The 21,144-nt window shown below is 41.9% G+C and overlaps 1 protein-coding gene and 1 pseudogene across 1 annotated transcript in view; one reads left to right on the top strand and one right to left on the bottom strand.

The window, feature by feature from the left end:
- Positions 1-21,144, top strand: part of ATP5F1B (ATP synthase F1 subunit beta) — a 151,397-nt gene that overhangs the window by 86,270 nt on the left and 43,983 nt on the right. The gene's annotated exons all lie outside the window — the stretch shown is intronic.
- Positions 10,694-11,353, bottom strand: LOC144382191 (cytohesin-2 pseudogene; annotated as a pseudogene).

The following is a 21,144-nucleotide window of genomic DNA, read 5'->3' as shown; positions in this document are numbered from 1 at the left end:
GGGAATAAATCAGACACATGGTAGAAGGCTTTAGGGACTAAAGTTTAGACATTTCTATTCCTGAATTCAATGTATTTTTTAAAGATTTCATTTATTTATTTGACAGAGACACAGCGAGAGAGGGAGCACAAGCCGGGGGAGTGGGAGAGGGAGAAGCAGGCTTCCCGCTGAGCAGGGAGCCCGATGCGGGGCTTGATCCCAGGACCCTGGGATCATGATCTGAGCTGAAGGCAGGCGCTTAATGACTGAGTCACCCAGGCGCCCCTGAATTCAATTTTTTTAAGATTTATTTATGTACGTAATCTCTTTACCCAACATGGGGCTCGAACTCCCAACCTCAAGGTCAAGAGTCCTATGCTTCTCTGACTGAGCCAGCCAGGTGCCCCTTGAATTCAGTTTTCTTGATCCCTGTGAGAGTAGATACTATTTTAACAGATGTGAGTGAAAGTTGAGGACCAAAGAGGTTAAATGACTTCCCCCAAAAACAGCCACTCTCTGAGTAGGGTCTTTTCATTCTGGTAGGTTGTATTGGTAAGAAGTGGTAGACTATCCTGGAGAACCACAAATTGACATCTGGCTGAGGATGATGACCTGCTTCCATTTTACCGGGATAGAACCATTCATTTGCTGAACAAAAGTCTCGAGGCTGGGACACCTGGGTGGCTCAGTTGGTTAGGTATCTGCCTTCAGCTCAGGTCGTGATCCTGGGGTCCTGGGATCGAGTCCCACGTCGGGCTCCCTGCTCAGCAGAGGACCTGCTTCTCTGCCTGCTGCTCCCCCTGCTTGTGCGTGCTCTCTTGCTCTCACTCTGACAAAATCTTTAAAAAAAAAAAAGAAATGTACAACTAACTTTGTCACAGAATGATCAAATTTTTGGTTCTCAAATTAGGGAATGTATAATTTGAGCAAATTTCTTGAAGAATTACTTTCCTGGTTCTTAAAATGATTAGGTCTCTATTCAAATACTCAATAAACCCTTTTTTTTTTTTTTAAAGCTTTTATTTATTTATTTGTCAGAGACACAGCGAGAGAGGGAACACAAGCAGGGGGAGTGGGAGTGGGAGAAGCAGGCTTCCCGCGGAGCAGGGAGCCCGATGCGGGGCTCGATCCCAGGACCCTGGGACCATGACCTGAGCTGAAGGCAGATGCTTAACGACTGAGCCACCCAGGCGCCCCAATCCTTTTTTTTTTTTTTTTTTAAGATTTTGAGAGCAGAGAGAGCACGGGGGGGCGGGGGGGACAGAGGGAGAAGCAGATTCCCCGAAGAGCAGGGACGCTTAACCGACTGAGCCACCCAGGCGCCCCTGAACAGACTAACAATGATATTTTAAGTAACCTCTGACCTCCTCTGTTAAAAAAAAAAAAACCTGATACTCCCAAAACATGTATAGGATTGTTGGAAGCATTTTGTTAAGAATCTGTGAAACTGGCACCGGTTATTTACTGAATGACCACTCTGATTTCTAAAGGGGAAAAAAAAAACAGTAAGCCAATTTAATTAGGTATACTCTCACCATGTTTCTCCATTAGCAGATTCTCTTTTTATTTGGGAAATACTTCAGACATGCAGATGAAGGACTGTAAAGGACTGTGTGTACCTGTCATCCAACTGTTTTGTTTTTTAGAAATTAAACCTTACAGATAGGTATGGAGACCACTGTTATGTCCTTCCTCAAACCTATTTCCCTCCCTCAGAGATACCACTATCATGAACTAGTGTTTTATAATTTCTGTATGATATTCTGTCAATACATATTTACGTACCCAAAGAAGTTAGTGATCTACAAGTTTTAAAACTTTAAACAAAATTGTACATTACATATCATCCTGCAAATTTCTTTTCACTTCAACTTTGTTTCCATGGTTTATCTATGATGATAGATGTAGCTCTATTCATTCCCTTACCAGTCCATGGGAGTGTGGCTTTTATCTGTACCTTTCCACCAAATAGCTCTTAAGTTCACCTAGTTGATAATTCTAATGGGCATTCTTCATGCATGGCTACATTTGTCTTTTCTTGAAATTAGTCTCCTTAACATCCCCTTGGTTTCTCTTAAATTTGTTTCATCTTCAGTTTCAAGATCCCCAAAATTACTTCCATTATCTGTTTACCCTGTCAAAATTTTCCTATATGTTTTCCCTGTTAACAGCTCATGAATGACACAGTGTCCATTTGGTTGTATAAAAAAGAAACCTGGTGTTTGCAACAAATGGTGCTGGGGAAACTGGATATCCACATGGAAAATAATTTTCCAAAGAAAGAGAAATTAACTACAAATGGATCAAAGACCTAAATGTAAGACCTAAAACCATAAAACTCTAAGAAGAAAACAGGAGGAAAGCTTCATGCCTTTGATTTGGCAATGATTTATGCAATACCAGAAGCATAGGCAACAAAGTAGGTAGGAGTGCCTGGCTGGCTCAGTAGAGCATATGACTCTTGATCTCTTGAGTTCAGGCCCCATGTTGGGTGTAGAGATTGCTTTAAAAAAAAAAAGTAAATTGGATTTCCCCCAAATTTAAAATTTCTCTGCAACAAAGGACATAAATCAATAATAAAAAGGCAACCTACAGGGGTACCTGGGTGGCTCAGTCGGTTAAGTTTCTGCCTTTGCCTCAGGTCATGATCCTGGAGTCCTGGGATCGAGCCCCACTTCGGGCTCCTTGCTCAGCAAATGCCCTCTCCCTTTCTCTCTCTCTCTCTCTCTCTGTCTCTCTCACAAATAAAATCTTACCAAAAAAAGGACAACCTACAGAGGTACCTGGGTGGCTCAGTCGGTTAAGTTTCTGCCTTTGCCTCAGGTCATGATCCTGGAGTCCTGGGATCGAGCCCCACTTCGGGCTCCTTGCTCAGCAAATGCCCTCTCCCTTTCTCTCTCTCTCTCTCTCTGTCTCTCTCACAAATAAAATCTTACCAAAAAAAGGACAACCTACAGATTGTGAGAAAATATTTGTAAATGACTTATCTTGATGAGGGGATAGTATCCAGAATAGATAAAGAACTATAGGTCAACAACAACAACAACACACACACAATTTAAAAAGTGGGCAAAAGACTTGAACAGATATTTTCCCAAAGAAGTTCTACAAATGGGCAAAAAGCACATGAAAGCACACATCATCATTAACCATTAGGGAAATGCAAGTCAAAACTACAGTGAGATAGCACCTCAAACGTATTAGAATAGCTACAATTGAAAGCGTTAGGGACCCCTGGGTGGCTCAGTTGGTTAAGCGTCTACCTTTGGCTCAGGTCATGATCCTGGGGTCCTGGGATCGAGTCCCACGTCAGGCTCCCTGCTCAGCAGGAAGCCTGCTTTTCCCTCTCCCTCTGCCTGCCACTCCCCCTGCTTGTGCTCTCTCTCCCTTTCCCTTGCAAATGAATAAATAAAATCTTTTTTTAAAAAGGCGGGGGAGGGTGCCTGGGTGGCTCAGTCGTTAAGCGGCTGCCTTCGGCTCAGGTCATGATCCCAGAGTCCTGGAATCGAGCCCCACATCGGGCTTCCTGCACAATGGGAAGCCTGCTTCTCCCTCTCCCACTCCCCCTGCTTGTGTTCCTCTCTCGCTGTCTCTGTCTCTGTCAAATAAATAAATAAAATCTTAAAAAAAAAAAAAAAAGGCGGGGGAGTGTTGGCAAAAATGAAAAAAATGGGAACCGCTGTGCACTGTTAATGGGAAAGTAAAATGGTGTCCTTGCTATGGAAAACAGTATGCTAATTCTCAAAAAATTAAAAATAGAATTACCATGTGATCTAGTAATTCCACTTTCGGGTATAGACTCCAATCGAATCAGGGCCTCAGAGACATCTGTATATCCATGCAGCATTCGTAACAGCCAAAAGGTGGAAGCAACCTAAGTGACCTTCACAGGTAAATGAATCAATGCAGTATACCCATACAATGGAATAGTATTCAGCCTTAAATGGAAGGAAATTCTGGCACATGCTACAACATGGATGAACCTTAAGGACATTAAGCTATATAAAGTAAGCCAATTACAAAAGGACAAATATTGTATGATTCCAGTTATATAAGGTACCTAGATTAGTCAAATTCATAGAGACAGAAAATAGAATGGTGTTTGCAAAGGGTTGGAGGAGGGAGAGGAAGAGTTATTGTTTAATGGGTACAGAATTTCAAATGTTGGGGAAGATGAAAAGTTCTGAAGATAATTGATGAGGTTGCACAACAATGTGAATATACTTAATCTCACTGAATTATACACTTAAAAATGGTTAGGATGGTAACAATTTGTTAAATGCTTTGTTGGGTTGGGTTTTCTTAGATTTTTTTATTTTTGAGTAATCTGTACACGCAACATGGAGTTTGAACTCACAACCCTAAGATCAAGAGTCACACACTCTACCGGGGCGCCTGGGTGGCTTCGGCTCAGGTCATGATCGCAGGGTCCTGGGATAGAGCCCCGTATCGGGCTCCCTGCTCCACAGGAAGCCTGCTTCTCCCTCTCCCACTCCCCCTGCTTGTGTTCCCTCTCTCGCTGTGTCTCTCTCTGTCAAATAAATAAATAAAATCTTAAAAAAAAAAAAAAAAGTCATACACTCTACTGACTGAGCCAGCCAGGCGCCCCTATGTTAAGTGTATTTTTTTTTTTAATTATTTTAAGGAAAGAAAAGAAACCTCAGTGTCAACCTGTCACAGTCTTGCTTCTTCATAGCCATTCCCTACAATTTTTACTTTCTAAATATTCTCTATCCCACCTCTTCATTCCTAATGCAATTGCCTTAATTGAAAATCACCTGAGGGGCACCTGGGTGGCTCAGTCAGTTAAGTGACCGAGGCTTGATATTGGCTCAGGTCATGATCTCAGGGTCATGGGATCGAGCCCTGCATTAAGATCCCCACTTGGCAAGGAGTCTGCTTGAGATTCTCTCCCTCTCTCTGTCCCTACCCCCATTCACACTCTCTCTCAAATAAATAAATCTTGAGAAAGGAAGGAAGGGAGGGAAGAGAAGGAAGGAAGGGAAGGGAGGGTGGGAGAGAGGTTGGGAGGGAGGGAGGAAAGAAAACAAACCACCTGAGCAGGCTATTGCCATAGTTTCCTAACTGTTCTTCTACCCTCCACTAAGAATCCCTCTACGCTTGCCGCTTGCCTGCATAAAGTGAGTTCTCCCGGGGTGCCTGGGTGGCCCAGTCAGTTAAGCTCCTGACTCTTGATGTCAGGTAGGGTCATGATCTCAGTGTCCTGGGATCGAGTCCCAAGTTGGGCTCCACGCTGAGCATGGAGTCTGCTTGGGATTCTCTCCCTCTCCCTCTGCCCCGCCCCCCCCACTCACATTCTCTCTTGCTCTCTCTCTAAATAAATAAATAAAATCTTAAAATGTAAAATCCTCTCCCACTTAAAGTTCTGCTGAATAAAGCAGAACTTTAAAACTTTAGTAATGAAATTCTAACTGATTGGGGACAGCTGAGTGTCTCAGTCAGTTAAGGTCTACCTTTGGCTCAGGTCATGATCCCAGGGTCCTGGGATCGGGTCCCATGTTGGGCTCCCTGCTCAGTGGGGAGCCTGCTTCTCACTCTGCTTCTGCCTGCCACTCCCCCTGCTTGCTCTCTCTCTCTCTCTCTCTCTCTCTGACAAATAAATAAAAATCTTTAAAATTCTAGCTGATTGAAGAAACTAGGTCTGGACCCTTGCCTACTCAGCCTTACATATCCCTCTCATTGGAATAAAGTTTGAAAACAAATGGAAATCAGTATTCATTCAATAAATTCCTCAATTCCTACCATTAGCTACACAGTAAGCATCCAACAGAGAATAAGACACAGATCTGCGCTCCCGGAAATTAGTCTAATGGGAAAGGCAAATAATGACATTCTAAATTCCTTAGCTTGGTCTCCATGTATTTCTCTACACATCTCTAAACCTATTCATTTAAGGAGTATTTATTCAGCATTGGAACAGCCTCCAATTATTGTTTTATTACTGTTGGGGTAGTGAAAGAGGTCAATAGATTTTCATTCATTTTTTTCTCTCAAGGGGTAAAGTATTTCAGCATTTTTGTTGATTTCATTTTAGGGTTTCATGGATAAGTGTGGTTTGAGAACTTTAGTTGAAATATAATGAATAATACTATAATTATTGATATGGTAATAAATTAAGTTGATGTATCTGGTTATAGCATAACCTTAAGGAAGGATTTTAGACTCAATCGTTTTTTTTTTAAGATTTTATTTATTTATTTGACAGAAAAACAGTGAGAGAGGGAACACAAACAGGGGGAGTGGAAGAGGGAGAAGCGGGAACGCTGAGCAGGGAGCCCAATGCGGGGCTCGATCCCAGGACCCTGGAATCATGACCTGAGCCGAAGGCAGATGCTTAACGACTGAGCCACCCAGGTGCCCTTAAACTCAATCTTTAACTTAAAAGGTTAATGCTTTTGGGAATGCAAACTGGTGCAGCCATTCTGGAGAACAATATGGAGGCTCCTCAGAACGTTAAAAATAGAACTACCCTAGGGTCCATCTATTGCATACAAGGTATTTACCCAAAGGATAAATACAGATTCAAAGGGATACATGCACCCAATATTTATAGCAGCATTATCAACCACAGCCAAACTATGGAAAGAGCCCAGATGTCCATCAATTGATGAATGGATAAAGAATATATATATATATATATATATATATATATATATACCACATTCATATATATGAATATTATATCATGTAATATTCTTCAGCCATCAAAAGGAACGAAATCTTGTGTGCCTGGGTGGCTCAGTTGGTTAAGCAACTGCCTTCAGCTCAGGTCATGATCCTGGAGTCCCAGGATCGAGTCCCACATCAGGCTCCTGGCTCAGTGGGAAGTCTGCTTCTCCTTCTGACCCTCTCCCCTCTCATGCTTTCTCTCTCTCTCTCTCTCTCAAATAAATAAATAAAATCTTTAAAAAGGGGGAATGAAATATTGCCATTTGCAACGACATGGATGGAGCTAGAGTGTATTATGATAAGTGAAATAAGTCAGAGAAAGACAAATACCATATGATCTCACTTATATGTGGAATTTAAGTAAGAAAACAGATCAACATATGGGAAGGGGAAAAAGAAAAAAAGGAGAGAGGGAAATAAGCCGTAAGAGGCTCTTTTTTTTTTTTTTAAGATTTTTATTTATTTATTTATTTGAGAGAGAGCACAAGCAGGGAGAGTGGCAGGCAGAGGGAGAAGCAGGCTTCCCCCTGAGCAGGGAGCCCGACATGGGACTCCATCACAGGACCCTGGGATCATGACCTGAGCCGAAGGCAGACGCTTAACCAACTGAGCCACCCAGGTGCCCCCATAAGAGGCTCTTAACAATGGAGAGCAAACTGAACGTTGATGGAGGGAGGTGGGTGGGGGATGGGCTAGATGGGTGATGAGTATTGAGGGCACTTGTGATGAGCACTGGGTGGTGGTAGTAATGAAACATTGAATTCTACTCCAGAAACCACTCTTGCACTGTATGTTAACTACCTAGAATTAAAAAAAAAAAAAAGGTTAATGCTTTATAGCTTCTTGATGATATTACATATAGATGTAGACCATTTGTTTTTAAATATTTTAGTGGAACTAATTCAAGAGCTGAGAACAATTGTGATATGACACACAATTTCTGAGCATTGTCCATCGTATAGTCCTGGTCATGTAGATATCAGGGTTCTTTAATTAATCATCCAAGAATAGCGTCTGTTTTCAGGCCTAGGGAAGGAATGGCTCATGTGTGTAAGACATCTTCTGATGAAATTAGTATTCAGAATGCTATTTCTATAGGTAAAACAATTCAGTTGTGAACTTCTAAGACCCCTCCTCCACTGCTATCATCCAGTCTGGTGACAGAACTAAGCAAATACTTACACAAATTGTTGAAAACTTCAATATATATTATAAAGGAACAAGTACTGGCCTCTCACTTATACTTTATGTTCCCGTCTTCCCAAACACATAAAACTATTTAATTAAAACAAGCTGTTTTATTTTGCAATCCTTTGCCTATGTTCTTTCCTAATATATTCTCATACCCTGTCCCTGCCATACTTTTTGCCCTTATCCATCTATACTAGGAGTGATAAAATGGTCAGCCCACAGAAATGTTTAATTAGTATGAAGATGTTTAAACATAGTATTTAGATTTTACTGCTTTTACATTTGGTCTTTCTAGAGTGCTTTAGTCTTTATATTTTCTTGCCTGGTAGCTACACACACATATATACATGCCTGGCTCCTGAAGATTGGGGTCCATACTCTGATGAGAACTCCTTGTGGAAATGGAGTTCATTGGTTTTTGCATTCCTAATACATGTCCCATAACAGGGCTCAAATATTTTTATTTTATTTTATTTTATTGTTTATTTATTTTTTATTTATTTTATTTTATTTATTTTATTTCTTCTTTTCTAAATATTTTTATTTATTTATTTTATTTATTTCAGAGAGAGAGCACAAGCAGGGGGAGCAGGGGGAGCAGGAGAGGGAGAAGCAGACTCCCCCCTGAGCAGGGAGCCCAACACGGGGGCTCAATCCCAGGACCCTGGGATCATGACCTGAGCTGAAGGCAGACGCTTAACCCATTGAGCCACCCAGGTGCCTCAGGGCTCAAATATTTAAATATATATATATATATGTTTATATTTATATTTATATAAAATCTTGGCATCACATCAACAGTGGAGGCTTAGTAGACAATGTCAGGCAAATTTTACAGAAAGCCAAAACTAAGTGGAAACTTATCCTCACATGTACAGCTTAGAATTCAAAGATTCAAGATCTCTATACAGATTTCTGGGCTCTTTTTTCAATTTAATTTTTAAATAATTTATTGAGGTATAACTGATATACAATAAAAGGCTCATATTTAAAGTATACAATTTGATAAGTTTTGACATATTTATACACCCATACACCATCACCAAAATAAAAATAAACCTATCAATCACTCCGAAAAGCTTCCTTAATGCACCTTTGTAATCCCTCCTCTTTCCCCACCCCAAACTTTGGCACCAGGTAATCACTGATCTATTTTGTCTCTAGAGATAAGTTTGCATTTTCCATAATTTTTAAAAATTGGAACTGTAATTATGCAAGATACACTTTTTTAAGTGGCTCCTTTCACTGTTAGTAATTGAGATTCATTCATGTTGCTGTATAAATCAATAGCCTGTTTCTTTTAAATGCTGAGTAGTTAGTAGGTTTAGAACAAATTTCCCCAAAAGTACTGCCTGACTGAATTCCACAAATTTTGATATTTTCATTTAGTTCAAATACTTTTAAATTTCCCTTCTTTGACTTGTGGGTATTTAGAATTGTTTTATTTAGTTTAAATACTGGGGTATTTTCTAGATATCTTTCTGCTATTGGTTTCTAATTTAATACCATTGTGGCCCTAGAACATAGCTCGTATGACTAGAATCCACAAATTTATTGAGACTGGGGCGCCTGGGTGACTCAGTCGTTAAGCGTCTGCCCTCGGCTCAGGTCATGATCCCAGGGTCCTGGGATCGAGCCCCGCATCAGGCTCCCTGCTCCGCGGGAAGCCTGCTTCTCCTTCTCCCACTCCCCCTGCTTGTGTTCCCTCTCTCGCTGTCTCTCTGTCAAATAAATAAAAATTTAAAAAAAAAATTTATTGAGACTTGTATTATGGCTCAGAATATGGTCTATCTTGGTAAAAGTTCTGTGTGTATCTGAAAAAGAGTGTGTATTCTGGTGTGGTTAGGTGGAGTGTTATATAAATGTTAAGTTGACTGGTAATGTTGTTCAAGTCTTTTGTATCTGTACTAATTTTAGTCCCCTTATTCTATCAATTATTGAAAGAGGGATGTTAAAATCTATTTTTTATTTTTTTATTTTTATTTTTTTTTAAAGATTTTATTTATTTTTTTGACAGAGAGAGACATAGCGAGAGCAGGAACACAAGCAGGGGGAGTGGGAGAGGGAGAAGCAGGCTTCCGCAGAGCAGGGAGCCCGATGCGGGACTCGATCCCAGGACCCTGGGATCATGACCTGAGCCGAAGGCAGACGCTTAACGACTGAGCCACCCAGGCGCCCCTAAAATCTATTTTTTAAAGATTTTATTTATTTATTTGACACAGAGAGAGAGAGAGTACAAGCAGGGGGAGCGGCAGAGGGAGAGGGAGAAGCAGGCTTCCTGCTGAGCAGGGATCCCGATGAGGGGCTCAATCCCAGGACCCTGGGATCATGACCTGAGCCGAAGGCAGACACTTAACTGACTGAGCCACCTAGGCACCCCTTATCAAAAGTTTTTTTTAACACTCATTAACAATATCATAGTCCTAATATGATCACACTAAATGATAGTGATTTGTTTTCTTAATATTAAGCCACCCCTGCATTCCCAAAATAATCTTTACTTAGTTGTAGAGTATTATTCTTCTGTACATTGATGAATTCTCTTTGCTAAGATGTTATTTAGAAGAACTGCCCCTCCAAGAAGGAACTCTCTCTCTGTCTCTCTCTCTCTCTTTTGTGGTTAAATAATTTAATAAGATTATCAACAGTGTTAAAAAAAAAAAAATTACCAACAGTGTGTTGATTACAAACAAGAGAAAGGTGATAGAGGTGGTGAATTTTCCAAGTGGGGAACCAGAATCTGCAAGGGCAGGGCCCAGGGGTCCAGGGTGGGGCAGCTCCGTAATAAGTAATGGAGCAAGGGGGCAGGGCTGCTCCCTCCTTCTTGACAGAATCAGCTTCTTCTTGCCACCAGCATCTCACAGAAGGGGCCTATGCTCACAGCTTCCAGGATGGACTGGATCCACTTTTCTTTTCTGCCTGCATGGGGGCCGAAACCAGGTACATCTCCTGCCATCTGCCTTCATTTTACAGACTTTGATGAGCTGCCCCATGTTGCTGGAGATGCAAAGCTCAAAGCAGTTTGGTTTCCGAGGCTCATCGAGATCTTGGATGTTCAGGTTCTCCACAGGGATGACTCCTCCCAGCTCCTTGTCCCTCATGTTCTCAAATGGTAGAGGCAGTTGTCTGTGGCCATAAACCAGGGCCAATTCCACACTTTCACCTGGCCTCCTCCCAGCTTAAGGAGCCAGTCCTCCTGGTCCAGGTTGAAGAAGGTATGGGTCAGACCATTCCCATCATCCTCAGGAATATTGAAGGGCTCATTCCAGATGCTGTCATATAGATTCCTGAGCAGCTCCTCAGGCGGGTCCCACCCTCGTTGATGCCTCGGTTCATGGCCCCAAATTGCTCCAGGCCTGGCTTGTCCCAGACGTTGGGATTGTGAAGGCTGGTGTTCAGCATGACCAGGCAAAGGACAGCACCTCACATATCTCTGTAGACTAGAAAACCCTGGGGTTCCCAGGCAGTATCACAGGGCAAAGGTTTCCATCATCTATCTGGCCAATCTTCTGGGCTCACAGGGAGGTAGAAAGCTCCATAGAAATTGCATGAGGGCCTGGGGCGCCTGGGTGGCTCAGTCATTGGGTGTCTGCCTTCAGCTCAGGTCATGATCCCAGAGTCCTGGGATCGAGCCCCGCATCGGGCTCCCTACTCGGCGGGAAGCCTGCTTCTCCCTCTCCCACTCCCCCTGCTTGTGTTCCCTCTCTCGCTATGTCTCTCTCTTTCAAATAAATAAAATCTTAAAAAAAGAAAGAAAGAAATTACATGAGGGCCTGCACTAGGTTGAGGTTCGTGAACTCATACAGATCCATAAAGGCATGGAGCCTTGGCAGGTTTAGCCCTTCCCTCTCCCCGAGGTAACCCCCATGGCTGTCTTGTTCAGGCCCTTGCCCTGGTACAGGAAACCGGCGTGCTCTGGGTAAGTTCCTTCTCCACCAAGAACTAGATCCCCTTCTGGGGTCCATGTTGAAGCTCTTCCTGCCCATTGTTATCCTTCGATTCTGTTGCAAGGTTTTAACTGCCTTCTTTGGCTTCCAGACCTTCCACCTCACCCATGGCTTCACTAAGCACCTCCCGCGGGCGCTGGATCTCCATCGGCACCTAGGGCTTCCTCGGCCGCGTGTTCTCCAGCTCCATCCGCTTCTCCAGAGTCAGGTCTTGAGGTCTCCCAGGCACTACCCGCCACTGCGGCTAGGAAGACCCGCGGGGAGTCCAGGACAATCCTGTAGGTCTGGCCTGGATCCACGTTGGCCCGCAGGCTCAGGCGAGCCCACTCAAACTCCCCAGGGGCCATTGCCTCCTTTACTGTGCCAGTCTTCCATGCTGAAATCTCTCCCTTACTCTCTCAGCCTCCCTGCCAGTAGGGAGTTTTGCATCTATAAGTGAGATTGGTCGCTAGTTCTCTCTACAAAAAACAAAAAAACTATCGCAAGCTATAGTGGAGAAGATGGAATCGCTGTGATGTAACAAAAAGAACATAACTTTATAAATCCGAAGATGACATTTAGCGTTAAATATTTACTAGCAAGCCAAAACAAAACAATTTAAAAAACCTAAGCACTGTGTTCTATGATTCCACCATGCTTTGGCATGAAGCTTCAAACAAGATAAATGCAGTAATACAACAAAATTTAGGATTTTATTACCCTTAGTGTTGGCATTAGGCAACCACAAACCTTCCACCACAATGGCAAGACGCTGAACCTTTTAGATATCGAGGGTCAGGTTCCATCCCTAAAGACATAGGCTATAGGTCTTCATAGATATTTTTTTTTAAGATTTTATTTATTTATTTGACAGAGAGAGACATAGCGAGGGCAGGAACACAAGCAGGGGGAGTGGGAGAGGGAGAAGCAGACTCCCCGCTGAGCAGGGAGCCCAATGCAGGACTCAATCCCAGGACCCTGGGATCATGACCTGAGCCAAAGACATCCGCTTAACTGACTGAGCCACCCAGGTGCCCCTCAAGCAGTTGTTCTTAACCTATATTCTAAATACAACAGTTCATATATAAATACTATATCTATATGGATATCTATATATTTTGTACAACATACATATGAATTTTCCCTCACATCCTGGGCTTAAGAACAAGGGGGCAGACAAAATGCATGATGTTGCTTTCCTTTACTGAAAACAAACATATATTCATTCATTTATACATTCAGCTAGTTTTTCTGGGGAAATTCAAGAATATTAACCACAAAAGCACTGTAGAAGCATACCTATACTGCTTTTTCTGTGTTTCAGCTCATGTTTCTCCTCTTTTCTCAACTTCTTTTCCCCCTTTTTAGTCTTCTCTTTCCTCATGTGTGATAGATTGTCTGCAAAGATGATGACCAGTATAGTTCCTCCCATTCCTATATACACCTACTGCTCTTCTCATCAAGAGGTGGCATCTATCCCCTCCCCCCCCCACCCCGCCTTGAATCTGGACTGGCCTTGTTACTTGCTTTAACCATGAGAATGTGGTGGAAATAAAGCTGGGACAATTTGAGAGTCAGGACTCAAGAGTCTTGGTAGTTTTTACTTTTCACTTCCTTGGAGCCTTGTAGAGAAGTCCAGCTATCCTGCTGGAGAGATTATGTGGAGAGAAAAGTTCCAGCCAACAGCAGGCACCTGCTGACCAATGTGTGAGGCTATATTGGATCACTCAGACTTAGTCGAGCCTCTAGATGACTGTCACATGAGTGAACCCAGAGGATACCACATGGAGCAGAAAAGCCACATAGCTGTGGCCAGCCAACATACAAAATAGTAAGAAATAATAAATTGTTGTTTAAAGCCACTTTGTGGTGTTTTTTTAATGCAGCAAAGGCTATTTATTTGCAATATGATGGGCCAGAAACATTTAGATAGAATGGCCAATCACATCCTTCAGAGATGTCTTCAGTTAAAGAGATGACTGTTTTAGTGATATCTACAAAAGAGCTTGAAGCAGTAAAGTAAAATATGTGGCTGATTTGGGTTTGTCTTATCCAATTCTAGATCAACTAGCATAAAGAAAAGAAAACTAGATACTAAGATCTTTCATTTTTTTCTGACCACAATAAGAAAACATGAGTATGTCTCATTTTGTCCAATATTACATCTGTTGGACTTGAGCCAAACAGGAAAACAGGTTCTCTGACATAAACATCGTCCTCCTTGAATTTGTCTTTAAGGTGCAAAGAGGCTGCTTCCTTCCTCTGAGAGTTAGAAGCCTACACTTACAGGATGGAGAATATACCAAAATATCAAGCTTCCTAGGAGCTGCACTTAGAAATGTAGTCAATTCTCAATTGTCTACGTAATGGAAGTTAAAGCCAGTAAAATATAGTTTAAAACTTATCTGAGGAATATACCGAAGTTCGCTTTTCTCATTATATTTTACCCATGGCATGTTATTAAAATTGACATCTCATTCCCCCCAAGCCCAATAGGGAAAGGAGGCCCCAAAATATTAGGGAAAAAACATTTTATTTTATTTTATTTATTTTTAAGTAAGTTCCACACCCAGAGTAAAGCCCAGCACAGGGCCCGAACTCAAGGACCCTGAGATCAAGACCTGAGCTGAGGTCAAGAGTCAGATGCTTAACTGACTGAGCCACCCAGGCATGGCCAACAACAACAAAAAAATTTAATTAAAATTGTTTCAACAATAAAATTTAAGCATTGAGTAGACAGTGCCAACTTTACCAGTTATTTCATGATTTAGAATGTGACAAAATCAAGGTACAAATTCCTCTCCTCCTCCTCTCCCCTACCCACAATTACTACAGGGAGAGGGAATGTAAGAAATTGAGAGTTGCTTCTCATGAAGTAGAGGAAAGGAGGCTGAAGGAAAGAAAAACCTAAAGGTGATCTTTAAATACAAAGGAGAGGCATTGACTTTGTTTCCAAAGACAGAATGTGAAGGGGAGAAATGGTGATTGAAGTAGGTAGATTCAAATGGTTCTTTTTAAAAAATGGATTCTCACTTCTGTGAGGGAGCAGGGAGAAACCACAATGCTGGGAAATGAACAGTTCCATTAAAATGGCGATTACTTTAATTGGGTACAACTCCTGTTTCTCTACCCAGGAGATACCCTAGCCAGATGCTAAGACTGGGCAATCATTTTTAACCCTTTCTAGCTTGTTAAAAAAAAAAAAAAGTCTTTCTTTGCTCCTACTCTTGTCCCAGGAAGTGTGAAGAACATCAAATACTGAACACCTAGGCACACATATGATAACCTCTTGCTGTCATAGGTATTTGCAGGAAGATAGGGGACCTTGAGAAAGCCATAAAAAGAGGACCTAGAAATGAAGTAGCTGGAATTTACACAAGCCTCTGCCCCTAATTACCCCCAAAGCTCTTCCTTCTGCTATGCCTTCTATTCCCCCTTGAAAACGAAAAATACAACCAAATTTTGAAGTTGTGTTGGGGCGCCTGGGTGGCTCAGTCATTAAGCGTCTGCCTTTGGCTCAGGTCATGGTCCCGGGGTCCTGGGACCGAGTCCCACATCGGGGTCCCTGCTCAGTGGGGAAGCTGCTTCTCTCTCTCCCACTCCCCCTGCTTGTTTTCCCTCTCTCGCTGTCTCTCTGTCAAATAAATAAATAAAATCTTTTAAAAAATGGTATAATATGTAAACATGTCTGAGGTAGAGACTTGTTAACCACCTATCTCAACATCTCTTCATCTTCCTAAGTCACACCATCTCTGATTTTAGCTTGGCACATAATCACGTGGATCAAACACTACCATTCTCCCAGTCTCATCCTTGCAGATGGATGTAGCCACATGAGTTTTCAATGAGGTACAAGTAGAAAGGTTGTAATACAGCTTTTGGCAGACTGATTTAAGAGTGCTGGCAGAAATCAAAAGGAATGAGATCTTGCCATTTGCTACGACGTGGATGGAACTGGAGGGTATTATGCTGAGCGAAATAAGTCAAACAGAGAAAGACATGTATCATACGACCTCACTGATATGAGGAATTCTTAATCTCAGGAAACAAACTGAGGGTTGCTGGGGGGGGAGGGATGGGGTGAATGGGTGATAGACACTGGGGAGGGTATGTGCTCTGGTAAGCGCTGTGAATTGTGCAAGACTGTTGAATCTCAGATCTGTACCTCTGAAACAAATAATGCAATATATGTTAAGGAAAAAAAAAATGAAGATAGCAGGAGGGGAAGAATGAAGGGGGGAAATCGGAGGGGGAGATGAACCATGAGAGACGATGGACTCTGAAAAACAAACTGAGGGTTCTAGAGGGGAGGGGGTGGGAGGACGGGTTAGCCTGGTGATGGGTATTAAAGAGGGCACGTTCTGCATGGAGCACTGGGCGTTATGCACAAACAATGAATCATGGAACGCTACATCTAAAACTAATGATGTATGGTGATTAACATAACAATAAAAAATTTAAAAAAAAAGAGTGCTGGCAGAACAAAGCAAAACAAAACAAAACAAAACAACAAAGAGTGCTGGCTCTATGAGGGCAAGGATTTTTGTTTTGTTCAGTTATATTTTCAGCATCTACAGTGCCTGGGCCATAGTAGGTGCTCCATAAATATCTGTTGAATAAATGAATGAAAGAAATGACTGTTACAGGTCAGGCCCTAGAGATACAACACAACAAAATCCCTGACTTCGTGGAAACTGTAATTCTATAGTGAAAATTAAAATATTTATTTTTATTTATTTATTTTTGAAAATTAAAATATTTAAATAGCAAAACTTTACTATTTAGATTACAAAGTATTTTTAAATTATTTTAAAAATTGAGATGCTATTGACATAACACTATATAGTTTTTGTAGTAAGTATTCTTTTTTTTTTAAGATTTCATTTATTTATTTGTCAGAGAGAGAGAGAGCACGAGCAGGGGGAGCAGTAGGGAGAGGGAGAAGCAGACTCCCCGCTGAGCAGGGAGCCCGATGTGGGACTCCATCCCAGGACCCCAGGATCATGACCTGAGCCGAAGGCAGATGCTTAACCGACTGAGCCACCCAGGCGCCCTGTAGTAAGTATTCTTAAGTCTGTGTCAGGACTCTTATCAGAAATACACTGTTCCTATTATTGGTTATCATTAAAATTTTACAAAGGTGATTGGATCTCTATCAAATAATCACTTTAACATATGCCTGATCATTTTTGGCAAATTGTCTTAGTCAGCTTGGGCTGCTGTAACAAAGTACCATAAACTAGGTGGCTTATAACCAGAAATTTCTCACAGTTCTGGAGGTTGGAAGTGTGAGATCAGGCTACCAGCATGGTTAGGTTCTGCTGAGGACCCTCTTCCAGGTTGCAGACTGCCAACTTTTTGTTGTATCCTCGCATGGTAGAAAGAAGGGAGGAGAGAATTCTCTGGGGTCTCTTCTATAAGGGTACTAATACCATTCATGAGGGGCTTCACCCTCATGACCAATTTACCTCCCAAAGACCCCCACCTTCTAATTCCATCACATTGGGGTTAGGATTTCAATGTATGAATTTTGGGAGTACATAAACATTCATTCCATTGCACAAACCCAAAACTGTAACATTCCAGGATTAGAATACCAAAAATAGTTCTAGCTATATATATATATATATATATATACACAAAAGATCCATCCTTCTTACAAGCCAACCCTTGAGTTTTTCTAAGTGTGAAGGAGTTTAGAATGTATGCCTTAGGCTTACTTTCATCTCCTTCTCTTTTCCTAAACCATCTCCCTCTTTTCTGGGTTTTATCCTCTTCTGCCTCATGCCAGACTTTGTTCTCTCAGTTATCCTGTCTTCTCTAATACCTCTGTTTCCACTGGCTTCTCTCATCCTTCAAACATGATTAAAAAACCAAAACCAAAACCAGACCCCCTCCTAATTCCTAAACAAGCCACAAAAATAAAAACCTTTCCCTTGACTACTAAATATATACAATATAATAATCTCTTCTCACTCCTATATCTGTCCCTTTCAGTCTCAGCTAATGGTGTTGCATTTTACCCAATCTCCCCGACTAGAAACCTCCTTATCTATTCCTCCCCTCCTTTTTTAAGATTTTATTTGCCAGAGAGAGAAAGAGAGAGTATGCACAAGCAGGGGGAGAGACAGAAGGAGAGGGAAAGGGATAAGCAGGCTCCCCGCTGAGCAAGGAACCTGATGCAGGACTCAATCCCAGGACCCTGGGACCATGACCTGAGCTGAAGGCAGATGCTTAACCACTGAGCCACCCAGGTGCCCTTAGAATATCATTTGTTTTAGGATTTTATTTATTTGACAGAGAGAGACTAATTTAAAAAAAATTAGTAAAAGCACAGAAACAATTTGTCAATTATAATTGTAGCATAAATCTTCTCCCTGGTATTTTTTTTAAGATTTTAAGTTATCTCCACACCCAATGTAGGGCTTGAGCTCACAACCCTGAGACAGAGTCAGGTTCTCTATCAAGTGAGCCTGCCAGGCACCCCTCCCTGATATTTGTCTGAGGACTGAGTTTAAATGTGGGTCCAGGGGCGCCTGGGTGGCTCAGTCGTTAAGCGTCTGTCTTCGGCTCAGGTCATGATCCCAGGGTCCTGGGATCGAGCCCCACATTGGGCTCCCTGCTCCGCAGGAAGCCTGTTTCTCCTCTCCCACTCCTCCTGTGTTCTCTCTTTCACTGTGTCTCTGTCAAATAAATAAAATCTTAAAAAAAAAAAATAAATGTGGGTCCATAGACACTAATAGCAAAAGAGAACTTTATAGATTAACATGAGCATTAAAAAAATTATAACAGGTGAGAACAGTCAGTTTTATGAGAGAATTTTTTTTTTTTAAAGATTGTAGTTATTTATTTATTTGACAGAAAGCACAAGCAGGAGGAATAGGAGAGGGAGAAGCAGACTCCCTGCTGAGCTCGATCCTGGGACTCCGGAATCATGACCTGAACTGAAAGCAGATGCTTAACCGACTGAGCCACCCAGGCACCCCAGAGATTTTCTAATAAGAACTTAGGTTGTTGGGGCGCCTGGGTGGCTCAGTTGGTTGGGCGACTGCCTTCGGCTCAGGTCATGATCCCAGGGTCCTGGGATCGAGCCCCACATCGGGCTCCCTGCTCAGCAGGAAGCCTGCTTCTCCCTTTCCCACTCCCCCTGCTTGTGTTCCCTCTCTCACTGTCTCTCTCTGTCAAATAAATAAATAAAATCTTTAAAAAAAAAAAAAGAACTTAGGTTGTTAATTTTGTCTTCATAAGGTAAATAAAGGGAAGGAGGCAAAGTAGGAATCTGTTCTAGATATAGGGAATAAGAAACTGGGTCATAAAGTTTAAGGGAGACATCATCACCTAGCTAAATATCACATACAGCAACTTAAATTACTTTATGTTCTCTGATACCATCATCTTCCCACAGTTTGGAATCATACCCTATCAGTCTGGTTTGGCAGTAATGGGAAGGGTTAAAAACAACCATGTCTCATGTTGAGCTTTTTCCTATTCTGAGTTTTGCTACCAGTCTAACTGCGGGCTGACAAAAGCATGAAGAGCTCTAGGAGAAGGAAGAGGCTTTAAAAAGCTAATCTACCTTTTATTTATTTAGTTATTAAGATTTTATTTATTTATTTGACAGAGAGAGACATAGCGAAAGAGGGAACACAAGCAGGGGGAGTGGGAGAGGGAGAAGCAGGCTTCCCGCCAAGCAGCTAATGGGGCTTGATCCCAGGACCCTGGGATCATGACCTGAGCTGGAGGCAGACGCTTAACGACTGAGCCACCCAGGTGCCCCTAGAATATCATTTTTAGAGAATTTAAATATATTTCATTTTTTTAAATTAAGTAGGCTCCATGCCCAATGTGGGACTTGAACTCATGACCCTGAAATCAAGAGTCGCATGCCTCACTGACTAAGGCAGCCACGCACCCCCAAATATATTTCATTTTAAAAGGTAGATTAGCTGGGCGCCTGGGTGGCTCAGTCGGATTTTCTTTTCTCTTAGGGGATTGTTAGGATTAAACCTGTGAAATGGGATCTAATACTTGCCAAGTATTTTTTAGTTTCTGTCACTTCAGGTTGCAGATTTCTCTCCCAAAAGCCCTGACACTATAATTATACACATTTGAACCTAGATTTTGCCCACTACTAGAAACAGAACTTGTTAGGGAGTTTGAAAAAGAAATCTGGCACAACTTGGGTCGCTACCCGCTAATAGTGGATATAACATGTAAAAGCATGGATAAACCTTATTACAAAGGGTGAGGAAGCCATTTCCAGACCTACACTAACATGAGATCCCTTGAAATATATCCAATGAGGATAGTTAAAAAAATATGAATTAGGTAGGATACAATGGGCCTTAATTTTCAAAATTTTTTGGGTGTGAAAAGCAGTTTTTCCCATAGCACTTCTTTTGATAAGGGAAATTGCCAGTTATTTGAGGTTGCAGTCTTCTAAATGCTATCTTCAATTCAGTTCTTCTATTTTTCACTTCATCTTATATGTTACCAAATTTATCTAGAACACAAGTGTTACTCCCCTCCAAAAAAACTTCAACACCTTTCCATTGTCAGAGAAATAAGTTTAAAACAACCTGATATTCAGTACCACCATTTTTTGGTTATGACCTACCTTCTAAATTTTATCTTGAATTATTTTCCTACACTCTGGGCTAGCCCAGGCCAGGGGTTGGCAAACTATAGCCCACAGACTAAATCCAGCAGACTACCAATTTCTGGATGGCCGTCAAGTGATTTTTTTTTTAATTTTTTTATTGTTATGTTAATCCCCATACATTACATCATTAGTTTTAGATATAGTGTTCCATGATTCATTGTTTGTGCATAACACCCAGTGCTCCATGCAGAACGTGCCCTCAATACCCATCACCAGGCTAACCCATCCTCCCAACCCCCTCCCCTCTAGAACCCTCAGTTTGTTTTTCAGAGTCCATTGTCTCTCATGGTTCTTCTCCGTCAAGTGATTTTTACATTCTTTCTTTTTTAAGATTTTATTTATTTGAGAGAGAGAGCACAAGTGGGAGGAGAGGGAGAAGGAGGCTCCCTGCTCAGCAGGGAGCCCAATGTGGGGCTCAATCCCAGGACCCTGGGATTACAACCTGAGCCAAAGGCAGACGCTTAACCAACTGAGCCACCCAAGAGCCCCTATTTTTTTTAAAGATTATTTTATTTATTTATTAGAGGGGGCAGGGAGAGTGCAGGAGCCAGGGCAGGGGGAGAGGGAAAGGGGGAGAGAATCTCAAGCAGACTTCCTGCTGAGCATGGAGCTGAGACAAGGCTAGATTCCAGGACCCTGAGATCATGACCTGAGCCAAAATCAAGAATCAGACCCTTAACCGACTGAGCCACCCAG

Source organism: Halichoerus grypus, chromosome 6 (genome assembly GCF_964656455.1).
Source record: "Halichoerus grypus chromosome 6, mHalGry1.hap1.1, whole genome shotgun sequence".
Taxonomy (NCBI): domain Eukaryota; kingdom Metazoa; phylum Chordata; class Mammalia; order Carnivora; family Phocidae; genus Halichoerus; species Halichoerus grypus.
The sequence above is the reverse complement of the archived record's forward strand: the minus strand, read 5'-3'. Positions and strand labels throughout refer to the sequence as shown.